This window comes from Melospiza melodia, chromosome 13, assembly GCF_035770615.1.
Source record: "Melospiza melodia melodia isolate bMelMel2 chromosome 13, bMelMel2.pri, whole genome shotgun sequence".
In the NCBI taxonomy this organism is placed as follows: domain Eukaryota; kingdom Metazoa; phylum Chordata; class Aves; order Passeriformes; family Passerellidae; genus Melospiza; species Melospiza melodia.
The window spans coordinates 20,601,280-20,615,823 of NC_086206.1; the positions used below are offsets into that span (position 1 = coordinate 20,601,280).

The following is a 14,544-nucleotide window of genomic DNA, read 5'->3' on the forward strand; positions in this document are numbered from 1 at the left end:
GCAGAGCGGGGGGTCTGGGCAGCATGGGGGGGTTCCAGGCAGGATGGGGGTCTCCCCTTCACCCCCAGCACTTTCTGGTGGTGCAGCACGGGCCAGAGTGAAAGGTTTTACCTTGGGATAAGAAATTATCCCTGGCAAAGAGAATTTGCTGTGTGGATTTTCATTTTCCTGATTGGTGCGCCACGTCTGAGCAATGAGATGTTGTGGAGGTCTGGGGAAGACCTTGGGTTTCTCCAAGCCTGGGAGCACCTCCAGGGTCACCAGGGCTGCCTTGATGTGTGTTTCCCTTTTCACAGAGCCCCACAAAAAATGGAGGAAGGTTTGAAGGAGAAGAGATGTCCCTGGAGCCATTCTGCTGGAGATGGGGATGCTGCCAGCACTGGTGGGACACATCCAGCACGTTCCTCATGGCAAGGAAGATCAACCAAAAGCCCAGCAAGGGGAGCAGACCCCTCTTCTCTTCCCACGCCGGGATTTAGGGTGATTAATGCCAGTGATCCCATGTGCTGGAGCTGGGAAGGCCGGCCCGTGCCCCCGTGAGCAGCATCTTTCCTTTTCGCCTACAGTAATCCTCAGCCTTTCGAGCAAATTATTAAAATTCACTTATATTTAATCTGCCTGCTGGAATTAATTGAATTTTTACGCTTGGCAAATGTCAGTGGGTGCACGCTGCCTCCCAACGGGGACCCGGCTGCAGGTGCAGCGGGCACAGCCCCCGGCTCTCAGCGCCCTCCAGGGATAAATCCCACCCTGGAGCAGGGCACAGGGTGCCCACAGGGTGCCCTGCAGGATGCCAGGATGGCAGCGGCCCCCCAGCTCTGCGGGAATGCTCAGTGACACCAGGCAAACCTCCCTGAGCAGGGAAGCTCCCCCAGTCCCATGGGATTCCCAGCGTGGTGGCTTTGCAGGGACACTGGGAGCCCCTCTCTCCCTTTCCCACACCAGTGCTGGAGATGCCAGCGCCCTGCCTGGCGTTGTCGTCACCCTGGGGGTGACGAGAGCCTTCCTCCCCTCCCCATCCTCCTCCTCCCTCCTCGCAAATTGCCAAAGCATCTAATTTGCCCGCTGGGAAGGCCGAGGGAAAAGAGCCTCTATTTTGCTGTAATAAGCCCTCCAGACAAAGGCGGGATGAGCCATTCAGCGCCGGCAAGGGGGAAGGGTCCGGCCCCACGCCGGAGCGGTGCCAGGGGCTGGGGGAAGGCAGAGATCCCCTCTCTGTCAGGGCAGCCAGCACTGGGGACACGCACACAGCATGGGACACTCACCCTGGCATGACCCTGGTGCGATGCCGAGCTCCTGGATGGCCGCTGGGATGGGACACGCGGCTCTGAGCCTACAAACTGACACCAAATCCCAAACCCAGGTGGCTTCACTCGCTGCTGGCCCCAGGAACATCCCCATTCCCTGCTCAGGGACGCTCCTCTCCCCACCCACCGGGATGGAGAAGTTCACGGGCAGCAGGAGCCACGGGGGACCCCAAACTTCCAAACTTGAGCGGCGCTTGCCCCCCTGCACCAGCGCCCGGCCGGGATTATCATAAATTAAGACGTAATTACTCCATGGAAATTTACAGCACAAAGCTGCGGCGCTAACAAGTGTGTTTGGCGGCACCGGGGGGACATACAAAGCGCTATTGTCTGGCAGGCGCCAAAAAAGCTGCTGTGCCCCCCAAACCCACACATCCCGGGCACAGGGATGAGGGTGGGCATGGCCACGGAGCCACAGCACGGCAGAAACACAGGGAACCACACTGGCGTGACACTGAGCCCCAAAAGGAGGGTGCCAGCAGGGAGGGCAGGGTGAGGATGCCTAGGGTGATGGGTGCCCTCTGAGAAGGTGCCACAGCTCTGCTGCCCAACAAAGACATCTCCTTTATTCCCTCAATAACTTTCAGCTCCCAAGCATGGGTGCTGCACCCAGCAAAACGCCACCTCTAAGCCCTTTTGCCCAATCTCAGCAAACACGGGGTTAAAACTAAACTCCCTGGGGACCTGGGAAGGAGGGGGGACACACATGGGGACAAGTGCCAGAGCTGTCGTGTGTGTCCCCCCCCCCCAGTGCTGCCACATTCCCCCAGCTGTCACACGCATTAAAAAATAATAATCATCAACGTGGCAAAAAAAAAAAAAAAAAAAAAAAAAGCAACAAAAAAACAACAAAACCAACCAACAACCGAACCCAACAAAACAGTGAGAAAATATTCAGGCGGCTAAAACAAATCCAGCAATAAAGGAGCTGGGATCCTCGGAAAGCTGGCTGTGCAATTAAGCAGTTTTCTGCTGTACGCCGATAATCACCTAATTATACTATTAATGACAGTTCAACCTGCTCGGAAATAAAAGGACATTCTTCCATAACAGGATGCCAGCTGTTTGTTACAGATGTCAAACATCTTTAAAGCATTATTATTAAAAGAAGGGGGGAAGGAGGAAGCTTGGGGATGCTGAAGCACAGACGTCTTTTACCCTCAGAGCATCGTGCAAGGGATGAGGGGAGGGGGTTTGGAGCGTCACCCCCACTTTGAATCCAGGAGAAGAATCTGTCAGAGGGGTTTTTTTCAGCGGGGGTCGATGTTTGGAGCCATAAATCCCCCAGCGTCGGGCTCGCTCGCGGCGAGAGGCGCCTGGGTTTAATTAAGCGCAGCGTTTGGGAAATAAAAGTTAAAAATCAGTCATAAAATTAAGAGGGAGGGGACGCTCCTGCTGCCAGGCTCGGGGCAGGGCTGGCCCCGCTCTTGTCCCCCCGCGCCGGTGCCTCGAGCGCGGCTGCCGCTGCCGGCGGTGCCCGCGCACGTGCCGCGGTGCCGTGCCAAGGAGCATCCCGGCAGGTGCCGGCAGCCGGTGCCAAGGCGAGGGAGAAGGGGGGGACACGCCGCGGAGAAAGGCAGCACCTGCTCCCCCTCGAAACCCCCGCGGTGCCTTGGGAGGTTGGCAGGTTGGCAGGTTGGGAGGTGAGCGGCGCCCGCCGCACGCGCAGGGATTGGGGCGCGGCGGTGCCAGGGGGGAAGGGGATGTGACAGCGTGGCAGGGGTGCCCCAAGTCGCCAGCCAAATTCGCCCTGGGGTGATTCCACCTCTGCCCCGTCAGCTCTGAGCTGGCACAGCCGTTCCTGGGGGGCAGACGGGTGCCCACCCGCCGTGGGGTGATGCCAATGCTGGCGTTAGCCACCCACCCACCCAGACACAGCTCTGCACCCTGTCCTATATAGCTCCTGAGAAATCTGCCTGTAAAACCATCAGGAACCGGGTTTAGCCCGGGAATAAAGAGATTACGCAGGGGAGGGGGGTGAGAAAGGAAGAAGGAAGGAAGGAAAAAGGGGGTGTCTGGGAATAATTCACCCCCCTCCCAGCTGTGTGGCTACTGATATCCCGGGTGCCTGCAGGGCCATGGCATGAACAGGATGGCTGCAGAAAGGCACCAGATTTCCAGGGTGCCCACCCACCCACTCAGAGCTGACAGAGCCCCCTCCCCAGGCCAGGACCCCCTGACCCCTTGGCACAGGCTGGGCTGGCACTGGCCTCACTTGCCAGACAAGATCCAGCAGGAAAAAAACCATCTGGGAAGCGTCCCCCCCCCGCCCCGAGCTCCAAGCAATGCCCCCAGTGCCCCCCTTCCCCTGGCTTCCCTCTTCCCCCCCTCCCCTCCTCAAACCATCACGGGGAAGCTGGAAAGTGGTTGACATGGTTGCCATGGCGACCGAATTTAGGACTGGCGAGAGGAGGAGGAGGAGGAGGAGGAAGATGGTGGGGTGGGCAAAGGAGGAAGGCAGGAGGACTTCCCGGCACCCCAACACGGCTTGGGGCATCACCCAGCCCCCCTCAGCCCCCCACCATCACCTCCTCGTGCACCCCTCCACCCCACACCCGGCGAGGATGAGGGATGAGGAAGGGCATCCCCAAACCCCAGACGCAGCTGAGGGGACGCCAAGAGCGGGGCTCAGCCCCGAGCACCCCAAACGCAGCCTGGGGGCGGCTGTGCCCGCCCAGCGCCGCCGAGAGCCGCCGGTGACTCACAGCTCGCGGCACCCGCCGAGCCGAGCGGGTGTTTACGCGGCATCACCCGGCTCCTTCCATCTGCTTTGATCCAGGGGCTAAATATTCCCGGCCCCGGCGTAAAAATAGGAACCATTTGGGAAGGTCCTGAGTCAGCAGCATCCGCTGCCGGCACCCACCGCCATCCTCCCCCGGCGCGGGGAGCCCCGGGGCCACCTGGGGGATTGCCGGATTTGGGGACGCTCGCAGCAAGGGGGAGCCCCCAAAAAGCTGTGCGTGTCCAGGTGCCACCCTTGTGCCTGCCGGAGCAAACAGCCAGGCCCTCCGGGGATGCTCTGTGTCCCCGAGGGGTGACGCTGTCCCCAAAGGAGGGTGGTGTCCCCGAGGGACACTGACATCGGCCGCAGGGTGACAACTGCGCCCATGTTATCCCAGGGAGATGAGCCTGAGCGTGGCTCCCATATGGACCAGCAGGGAATGGGGTCCCTTCCCTCTGCCCTGGCTCTCAGGGATGCCTGGTGGCAGGTCCCCACACTGCCCAGTGTCCCCTGGCAGCCGGCTGAGCCCCGTGGCACAAATCCAACCTCATGACCAGAGGCACACAGGGGACAGAGGCATCGGTGACCACAGGGACAACAGGGCACAGAAGCATCAGTGACCAGAGAGACAGAGGTGACAGGAGCACTGGGGAAGTGACCAGAGGGATAAAAGGGGACAGCAGCATTGGTGACAAGAGGGACAGAAGCATCAGTGACCAGAGGGATACAGGGAACAGGAGGATTGGTGACCAGAGGGATACAGGGAACAGGAGCATCAGTGACACGAGGGGACAGCAGCATCGGTGACCAGAGGGGACACAGAGCATCCAGCTGGATCCTGGGCCAGGAACAAGCCACCGAGGAGGAGCGTGTGACACGGGCCAGGGCCAGGCAGTCCCTGAGGCGGTGACAGTCCCCAGCAGGACTCGCACGCTGAGTCACCGCCACCAGCCCCGCGAGCCCAGGGCGGGGGGAAGGCTCCCATCTCCATCTGCTCCCGCCCGACCTGGCCCACCGGCATCTCCCAACGCCCGGCAGCTGCCGCCAGCGATCCCGCTGCGTGCCAGCGCCTCCGGCACCGCTCCCCCTAATCGCTTCCAACCCCGCAGCCTGACACTTCCATGCTCCTCTCTCCAGTCTTGCTTTTCTCCTCCGGTTTTATTATTCCCCCTCCTCGCAGGCGGCTGGGGAGCCGGCCGGAGCAGGGTTTTCCAGGGAGCAGGAATTAGTGCATCAGCCACAACGGCAAAACCAGAAGTTTCACGCAACAGGAGCTGCCGCCGGGAACCCCGGCTCGACCGGCGCGTGCTAAATATGGAATTTAAGGGGGGAAAAAAGCCAACCCCAAACACGTCTGCCTGCACCTGCAGCCCTTGGAGGGTCCCCACCGCAAAGCACAGCTCTGAGGCCGGGCAGGAATCACCCAAAGCTGCTGCAGGCGGTGGAGAAGAGCGAGGAGCAGACGAGGAGATGGTTTTTGGGGGGAACACCGGGAGCGGGACCCCCAGAGCCGGCACAGAGGAGGGTGAGGGTCGGAGCAGGGTGGGAGCACTCAGGGTACCACAGGAAAGCAGGTCACCCGTGTCCCCAGGGTGGCACAGCGCTGGCAGAGGATGTCACAGCACATCCCCTCCCAAAGCAAGGGGACCCCCGGTTGGACCCCGGTGCCCCTCGGCCGCCCTTCCCGGCTCGGCTTCGTGCGCTCGGGCGCAGGCGCGCGGGGAGAGCCGCTGGCTCCGGTGAGAGCGGCCACATGCCAAAGCCATTTCCTGAAACAAACAGGCATCCGCGGGGGAACGGCCACGCGTGGGCACCGAGCCCCGCACGGGGCCCTGCCACCGCTCCCCGGCTCGGGGACAGCGCCCGGAGCCCGCGCCCCGAAAGCGCCCCGAGTTCACGGCCAGCCCCAGGCTGCACCCGGAGGCTGCACCCCGAGCGTGAACCCCAGAGCACCCCGAGATCACAGCCTGAGCTCACAGCCCGAGCGTGCCAAACCCCCAGAGCGCGCCCCAAACGCCCCCAGAGCACCTCCAGATCCCACCCTCAAGCCCCCCAAAACACTCACCCTGAGCACACCCCCTAAGCGCGCACCCCAAAGCCACCGGTGCTCCCCAAACCCCCCCAGGGGGATGCCCTCCCTTGCTGGCAGCCGAAGGAGCCGGAGCTGCCGCCTGGGGTGGCACAGCAAACTTTGGTGCCCCAAATCCCCGTGGCCTCGCAGCGACGAGGCTGGCACCCCAAAACACAGCACATCCCACAATTCTCCCCAATCCCACCGCGGCCAGAACGCCCTCGGCTCCTCGGGGAGAGGGAGAAACCCCCAGGGCGAGGGAGTGGCAGCAGGAGAAGAGAGGGGGATCCGAGCACCCCAAAACACTGCAGTGCCGTGCCAGGCAGTGCTCCCCCCTCTCTGCTCCCCCCTCTCCCCGCTCCCCCCGACCCCAAAACCTCTTATAAGGTGCTGGGAGAAAGTAAGTTCACCCCCAAACCGCCCTTGGCTGCCGCTGGCTGGGGCGGACAAAGGGGAGTCCCCGGGTTTGGGGGGGACCCCGGGGGAGCCCCCGGAGTGGGGGCAGAGGGAGTGCAGAGGGCTGGCGGCAGCATCGCTCGGTGCCTTACCTGGTAAGTAATAGAGAGGTGGTTTCAACCCAAACATGATTTATGTTACAGTTCCATTGCAGCCAGGAAGAAAAAAAAAAAAAATTTAAAAATAAAAATAAAAGAGCCAACGTGAGGAGGATGTGTCAGGAAGCAATAAAAAAAAAAAAAAATAAAAAAAAAAAAGAAGAAGGAAAAAAAAAAAAAAAGGAAAAAAACCCCAAAAATTAGCACCAAGCCACACGGAGGGGGTTGGAAAAATAAACCAGAGGCGAAAAAATACGGTGGAGCGGGGAGGAGGAGAAGGAGGAGGAGGAGGTGGAGGAGGAGGAGGAGCGGGGGGAATCAAGTGCGTGGGGGGAGGAGGAAAAATAAAAATTGAAATAGCAGCGAGCCCAGGGCGCCGGCGGAGGGTGGCGGTGGCGGCTGTCACCGGCGGGGCCAGGGCAGGAGCCCGGCTGCCACGCGTGACGCCTTCCCGGGGCTTTTCCTGCCGCCGAGCCCGCAGCTGCCAACCGCAGGCACACAAAAAGCCAGCGACGGCGGCGGCGACGACGAGGAGGAGGATGAAGAGGCGGTGGGACCCTCGGCGGCGGGGAGCGCACCCCCTGAGCAGTGTGCACTGGGGCTCCCCGCACGCTGGGGAAGGGGATGGAGGCGTGGGCGGGGGTCGCGAGTGTCCGTCCGTCCGTCCGTCCGTCCGGAGAGCCCCGTTCTCCGCGGGCTGCGCCAAGGCGGGCGGGCGGGCGGGAGGCGGCAGGCTTGCCCCTCGATCAATTTTCATGCAAGAATCATTATCGGTAAATTGGAAATCTGGCTCCTTGACAGCAGATTTGTCTCCCCTAATGACGGGCAGCGGGCAGGAGGGCGGCCGGCAGCTGCTCGCCCCCAGCGCCCCCCGGGCTCCAGCCCTTGGCCCCGGCGCTCTCGGGGGAGGGGGCGAACCCCCGGGGCGCCCCGGGGAGCATCTCCCTCCCCTTCATCCCCCCCGCTCCTCCTCCTCCTCCTCCTCGCCTACAGACGGAATAATTTTAATTTTTTTTTCTTTTCTCTCTTGCCTTTTTCTGTTTTCAAACAGCTGCCGATGCGGCGGGCGGAGCGGGGCGCGGGGAGCGGGGCGAGGTAAATGTAAAATAAAAATAGGAAGGCAAAACCCCCCACCACCCCCCACCCTCGGTCGCTTCAGGAGGGAAAATTAGGAAATAAAACAATAAATAACCCAACTTTCTCGCCTGCCGGGAGCCGCCTGCTGCCTCACAAAAGGCAGGCGAGCAAAGCCGCCTGCCCCAACCCCGGCTAGCCCCCCCAAATCCCCTCCGAGCCCCTAAATCCCCCCTGGCCGGGCGTCGGGGGCTGTAATGAGCCGCCCGATAGGATCTCCCCCATGCCCTGCCCGCTGATGCATTAGCAGATCCGGGAAGACATGCTCGCAGGCAAATAGGGCTAATAAATGCTATTACGGGAGCTGCGCGAGGGAGGCTGGAGATCCTGGCTGCACCATAGTAACGAGGGCCCGGCTTAATTTGCTTTAAGCAAACGATCAGCCGAGGCGGGGTGGAGAGAGGAGGGGACGGGCAGGATCGGGGGGAGCTTTGGCCGCCTCCGGGCACGCGCATCCTCGCAGCGGGAGCGCGCTTGTGGCGGGAGCGCGCTTCCCCGAGCGTGTACACCCCCCCGCCGGCTCCCAGCGCGCCCCCGCCCAGCTCCGTCCTTCTCTTCCCAAACTGGTTTTAACACCAAAGTTCACCGGGGCGACGTGTGATATCTCGCCCCTGCAAGAGAAGCCACATCCTGTATGATAATGGCCAGCCCTTCGAGCAGCTTAAAGATACAGAGGCCGTTCCCAGGCGCCCGCCCCTGCCTGCGCCCGAGCGTGGGGACGGGGGGCACCGAGGTCACCGTGTCACCCCAAAGCCAGCCAGCCAGTCCTAGGGGGCCCCCGCCTGCTCCAGAGCGTGGGGACAGAGGGGCGTGGGGGTCACAGGGTAACCCCAAAGCCACCCAGCCGTTCCCAGGAGGACACTGCCTGCACGGGGTGTGGGCACAGAGGGGCATGGGGGTCACAGTGTCACCCCAAATCCATCCAGCTGTTCCCAAGTGCCCACTGCCTGCACTGGGTGTGGGGACTGGGGGGCGTGGGGGTCACAGGGTGGCCCCAAATCTGCCCAGCCGTTCCCAAGTGCCCATTGCCTGCCTAACTTCGCCAGAAGCGGGCACAACAGGGAAAAAGGGGTCACAGCATCACCCCAAACCTATCCAGCCCCATGGCTGGGCATGGATGGTTGGAGGGGGTTTGTGAGAGTTCCACTTGTGCACACTTATGCACACTTGCATGCACACACGTGCATGTGTGTACACACACAGGTATCCCTGCACTCCCAGCCGTGCTCCCCAAAATCCCACTCGGCAGAGACAGAGCCTGTGCAAACCTGCACCCCCCTCCTCCTCCTCCTCCCCGTTAAATATTGCTTTCCCGATTCCAGGTCGGGGGATTATTATTATGTCTTCGCTTCCTTCCTAACCTACATCTGTCAAGATCGGCGCTGGGAGTATTTCTGGCCCGTCCCCTGAGTCATCGTCGCTCGCGTCCCGCTCCCTCCCAGGCAGCTCCCCTGTGTCACCGGGCTCTGTGGGGCACTGGGAGCTGCTGCTCCCACCCTGGGGTGCTGCTCACACCCTGGGGTGCTGCTCCTCCGTGTCCCCACACCCCGGCCAAACCCCCTCCCAAACCTCACTGGTGATGGGGTGACACACCTGGGGGTGCCCCAAACCCATTCCGTGGGTGCAATGGGGACCCCCCAAACCCCAGGCTGGGAAAGCTTTGGGGTCACCAACATCACCCAGCTCCCAGCCCGCTTGCAGAGGGGTTGGATTTGCTGGGTTCAGGCAAGCACCGGGGGACCCCTCCCCTGCTCCCCCCCCCACAACACGGCAGGAGCCGTAAAAATTAATTTGCAAACATGTCATTACACAATAGCTGTGCAGGCAATAAACCTGTAATTACAGGCGGCTGGGGGAGCGGGCAGGCAGGGAGGGGAGGGAGGGAGGGGAGGGAGGGCAGACCTGCCTGCCAGCTCCGGTTTTGGGGTTTCACCCCCCCCTTCATCCCCCCCCCCTTCCTCTCCGCTGCCTTTATTCATTATGCAAACGAGAATTGCTTCACTCCTGGAAGCTGGCCTCCACTTCAAAGGGGCGCCCTGCCTGCCCTGCCTGCGCTCCCCGCCCTGCCTCCCCAAAGCCCCAGCACCCCAAACCAGGAGCACCCGTTGCTCGGCCGCCACGGGGGAAACCGAGGCACAGCGGCAGCCCCGTGGGGAAACCTTTGCGACATCATCCCAACCGAACTATCCGCCACCCTCCTCCTGGGCAGTGCCCGCTCTCGGGCGGGCGACCGCCCTGCTGCCTCAGTTTACCCACTTACCAACCCCGCGGGACGCCCGCCCGGCCGCCCAGCAGCCGGCTGGGCCTCGGCCCTCGTCAGCGGGAGAGCCCGACGAGCCTGACCCACTTCCCCGAGCGCCGGGAGGATTAATTGGTTCCTTTGCTCGCGCGGAGCCGCCGGGAGCTGGGGCAGGTGCCAGGCGGGATTAGCAAAGCATGAGAGCGCAGCTCGCGGGGCCGGCCCTGCCCACGCCGCCCGCACGGGCATCGCCGGTGGATGCAGGGATGGACAGCCCTCACTGGGGATGCTCGGCCTCCCCACGGGCCTCCCCAGAGGTCTCCCCGTGGAATGGGACACGACCACGCTGGGGATATCCATGCCCAACCCCAAGGGATGCCCGCTCTAGGGAAACTGAGGCACGGGCTCGCAGCACTTTCCCTGCAGCCCAGGAAGCATCCAGCAGTGGGGACACGGGATCAAGAGGAGCGAGCGGTCGCCTCCCATCGTAAATAAGCAGCTCAGCGATGATTTCCTGCTCTTGTTGACCTTTGACTATGCAGAATAAAGACATAAATCCATATTTTAAACCCATCTGAGCGCCAGCCAGGCCCACAAAGCCATTTACAGCCTGCGATTTGGACGGGGCAGTGAGCAGGAAAGCGATGGTTTCTCGAGGTGACATTCCCCAGGAGGGAAATGAAGTGTTTTATTTGCAGATATATAGGGCACGGTCGTTCCTCCGCTTCCCCTTCCCTCCGCCCTCGGCTCATAAATAAAACATACGGCCGTGTAACCGGCTAATTACGGGAGGATGGCAAAACCCCGCCGGTCGCTGGGAAAAGAAATCAGCTTTTTAATCAGCCCACTTTCCTCCCCATCTAACTTAAGGAGAAAGGGGCATTTCGGGCGCCGGGATGGAGCCCAGACTCTGCGGCGGCTCCTGGGCTCCCCCTGGGCTTGTGCACCCCAATCCCTTGGGGCACATTTGGGGTTGCTTTGGATTGGGGTGGGGGGGTTCCAGCTGCTTCTGGTGTTGGTTTTTTTTTTTTCCTCCCCTGGCTGGGAAAAGGATGTCTTTGAAAAGTCTAATTGTTCCTCACACATTAGATACATTAATGAGGTCTCTGATCAAGCGGCTGGCTCTCCGGCAAGGAGGCTTCAAGTAGCAATTTTCCATTTGTGTTTCAAATTTTAATGAATGTTCCTGTCTCCGGCTGCGATGCGCGGTGATAATCCGTACGGCTCGGGTCAGCGCCGGAGCAGGGGCTGCCGCACGGGAGGGCTTGTACAAGGGTTTGATTTCTTTGGGGAATAGTTCATACAAAAAATGGTAATGGCAGAAGACAGTCTTCCTTCCCCCTCGGTTGCCAGAGCCCAAGAGCTACAAATCAGAGGGTTATTATTTCTTTCCGATGTCCCTAAAGTATCCTATATCTTTAGCGGGAGAGTAAAGTTCAGCCCTGATAAGATTGCGGCGCTGGGTGAGACGCGCTTTGCCTTTCCTCCTGCCTCGTTTTTTCTTCCCTCCACCTCCACCTCCCTCTCCCTCTGCATCCCTGAGGAGGCCAGCAGAGTGTCCCCAGGGCCACCAGCCCACCCCAGGGCCCCACATCCAAGGGCTGGATCCGGAACCCACCCCGCCAGGACAAGATTTGTATAACCTTGTTTTGGCATGCCTGCCATTAACTTAATTTAACATCCATATTGCCGCTACTTAATTAAATAGATGAACTCATTTTACATTTGCAAGTCTTAATTCATCCTGAACAAAATTGGCCATGTTTCGTTCTTTCTACGCTACCAGCTCCCCGGAACAAATGACTGCCTTTTGTAGTTAACTGCTAGTACAGGTTAAACGCTAATTAGCAACCCGGGTTGGGTGTTAACTTCCTTATTTATCACCCGGCGCCACTCGGTGAGCGAGGGGGCGAGGGCTGGCACTTCCAGCTTCCTGCGTGGGTCTCATCCCGCAGGGTCAGGGGTGCTGGATGTGAGGGGATGCACACGGTGCAGGGCTCCTGATGCACGGAGTGATCGGTGCAGGGGCCTGGCACAGCATCCAGGGCTGTGGGATATGTGGGGTTTGGTGTGTGAGGGTCAGAGCATGGTTGTGATGCACGGAGTGCCCGGTGCAGGGGGCCTGGCACAGCATCCAGGGCTGTGGGATATGTGGGGTTTGGTGTGTGGTGTGTGAGGGTCGGGGCATGGTGCTCAGCACATGTTCAGTGCAGCATTTTCAGCTTGACACGCCATGTGTGGTGGTGTGTGGGGTTCAGCACAGCATGCCCACGAGGGATGTGGCACATGGGACACGATGCACGACATGGGATGTGGCACATGGGACACGATGCACGACATGTGGCTCATCGTGGATGACGCACAGGGCTGGACACACAACGCTCAGGGGTCAGTGCACGGGCCTTGACACGCGTGGCCCTTGTCACAGCGGCGCTCAGTGCATCACACGATGCTCAACCATCACCCAAACATCTCCCTGGAGAGCTCCCCTCCACCTCACCACCCCGCCAAGCCCCCATGGGCTCTGCCAGGGCCAGCACCACCTCCCTGCGGGTATCTGGGGAGAGGCCCCAAAGCAAGCAGCACCCTGCTTTTCCAAGCTCCAGGGGTGCCCACACCAAGTGGCGATGCCTGGGGGCTGCCGAGCCTCACCACACCCCACCCACACACCTCTCGTGTGGCTCTGGCTGCGACAGGGGACACGGCAGGGCCAGGGGACACGGGGACCCCACCAACAGGGCAGCCGGGCTGCGCCGAGCCTGGCAGGAAGCCGCTCCAGGAAGGCTCATCTGGTTTGACTAACAAATCGCTAACTGCTTCCCCCGAGGCAGGTGGAAGGAAACAAAGCTCCGTGGCTGTAAACAACCCCCCCGGCCCCCCGCTTCCCACCCACGGCCCCCCACAGCCCTCCCCAGCACTGGCCGGGGGCAGGTTGAGACAGAAAACACTTGTGCAACACTCCCTTGGTGCCCTGATGCAAGCCCTGCCAGGGGGACAGGCCCCCCCAGCCCCTGCCCGGTGCCCAGGGACGCTGGCAGCCCGGGCAGGGCGTGGGGTGACGCAGAGCTTGCACCAGCCCGGGCTGGCCCTGCAGGACAACTCCTCGCTGGCGCCTGCCGTGACATCCCAGCCGCTGGTGTGACTCAAGGGGACGAGCCGAGGTGGTGGCACGGGGCAGCCAGGGGCAAAGCACACCATGCTGGTGACACTGAGGTCCCTCTGCCATCAAGAGCCAGTGCAGGGCACCCCAAAGAGCAGCATGCCAAGGAGAGGCCACCATTGATGCTGGCCTCACTGGTGATGCCCAGCCCTGCTAACAGGGACATGGCAGAGGAGGTGGCATGGGGACGAAGTGGCGGGAGGGGACTGATAGGCATCTCCCTGGCCTTGTAAACCGATCTGCCCCCACCTGCTGAAATAACAGCGAGGGGAGGCAGCTCCGGTTACCGGCGGTGCCAGGAGCCGGCTGGGTGCCAGCGCCCTTGGCAGAGGGCCAGGCAGCTCCATGGGCACCGAGCGGGGACCCCCTTGCTCCATCCTCATCCTCATCCTCCCCCCGAGCCGCAGGCGCCGCACGGAGCTGCTCGTCCCGCTCGCCGGCGTCACCGCCCCGCCCGCTCCCTCCCCACCCGGAATTTCAGGTCTGGCACCCCAAGCCGGCGCCTTCGGGAGGCAGCGGTCCCGCAGGGACACCACCCCTGCCCGGGGCCACCGCTGTGGGGATGCCACCAGCCACGCCAGCCACGCCAGCCACGCCAGCCACGCCGCGCAGGAGCGGGAATGATTCTCCAGGTTATCCCGAGCGGTTTCGGCTGCATCCTGCTTGGCACAGCAGCACCAGGATGAGGAGCCACCAATGGCCAAAAAGGCAAAGCTTTATGGGTGGATGCAGCCCCTCTGGGAGGAGGGATAAGCACTCCCAGGTCTCGCTCCCCCCAGGACCCCATCCCAAATCCCTGCCATCAGCAGAAGCGAAGAAGGAGCGGGGCCGTGAGGAGCGAGGGTGATAGATAACAGCCCTCTGTGCCGGCGAGATAAATAGCCCCAGCAGCGCCAAGCTGTACTCGGCCAGAAGCTAATAGGGGCTGTCAGGGCGGTTTAGAGGAGCAGAGCATCGTTTCGGGGCCCGGCTGGGAGCACGCCGAGGGGAAGTGACAAGGAAGCTGAGCAGAAAGCGACAGGCAGTACACAAAGAGCATGTCCTCTGTAAGTGGTGATAAACCTTGGAAAAAAAAGAGAAAAGCTAAATCAGTTGTTTAGCCGATGTACCACATGCTGACAGGGCAAATGTGAAGGCTTTTATGGCCACATGGGTTTTCATTTGCAGTTATTCATAGCGGAGCCGGGCGCTTTATCTCACTTTACATTATGTGCAACCACAATGCAGACACTTGCACCGCAACGCATTGCCTCCCTGGAAAATATTAATATGTAAATGTCAGGCTCAGAGGGCAGCGAGGGAACGGCAGGCAAGGAGCAGGCCGGGAGATAAAAGCTGCCCTGGAAGGGAGAGGGGC

At 61.3% G+C, this 14,544-nt stretch overlaps 1 protein-coding gene across 6 annotated transcripts in view; it reads right to left on the reverse strand.

Annotated features, from left to right (window-relative positions):
- Positions 1–14,544, reverse strand: part of GSE1 (Gse1 coiled-coil protein) — a 105,262-nt gene that overhangs the window by 23,960 nt on the left and 66,758 nt on the right. The window lies entirely within an intron of this gene.